Raw genomic sequence first — 709 nt, 5'->3', positions numbered from 1 at the left:
CGGCGGCGCCGGGCGCGCGTGTAAGAGCTTGAAGCGCATTGTAATTCCACAAAACATTGTATAAAGTTTAAGTGAATATGCGGTCGGTTTGCACCTGAGGCCCGGTTGCTGGGGCCCGCGCGGAGCCCGTCCAGGCCCCTCTCTCTAGCCCCATAGGCTCGGCCGCCCCGCCCCGCTCCCCAACTCGACCCAAGTAACTTTCCCCCTAGGTTCAATGAAGCGTAATGATGTCGGTCCCCTTCGGATAGAAAGGTACACCACCCACCCCCAAGGCTCTAGTAGGTAATGGTAGGTAGGCAGTCTGGGGCCGGGCGCCGCCGCCCGCCGCCGGGGGCCCCTCTGCGAGCATCGATACGTCTTGCCCCGCCCCTCTCTCCCCCACAGCCTCTCACCTTAATGCCCCACTCCTCCACGCCACGCCACACGCACCCCTTTTTCCTTCCTCTGCTCCGCATGTGCGCAGCAGAATTAGAGGCCGATTAAGCCTAACAAACTACCGCATCAAGACGTTAACACATATTTTACTTGCATTATTTATCCAAACGACTCACTCGCGGGCGCGGCCGCAAGCGCTTTTGCGGAGCTCCCCGGCTGGAGGCTGGTCGGCTATGGAGCCGCCTCCTGGAGAGGGAAGCTTATCCGCCGGGCGTCGCTCTAACGCGCCACCTGATGTAGCTCTTGAAAGCCCGGGCGTCGCCGGTCCTCCTCC

Source organism: Frankliniella occidentalis, unplaced genomic scaffold, assembly GCF_000697945.3.
Source record: "Frankliniella occidentalis isolate FOCC.00 unplaced genomic scaffold, Focc_3.1 Scaffold414, whole genome shotgun sequence".
NCBI classification, from domain to species: Eukaryota; Metazoa; Arthropoda; class Insecta; order Thysanoptera; family Thripidae; genus Frankliniella; species Frankliniella occidentalis.
This window is presented reverse-complemented; position numbering follows the sequence as displayed.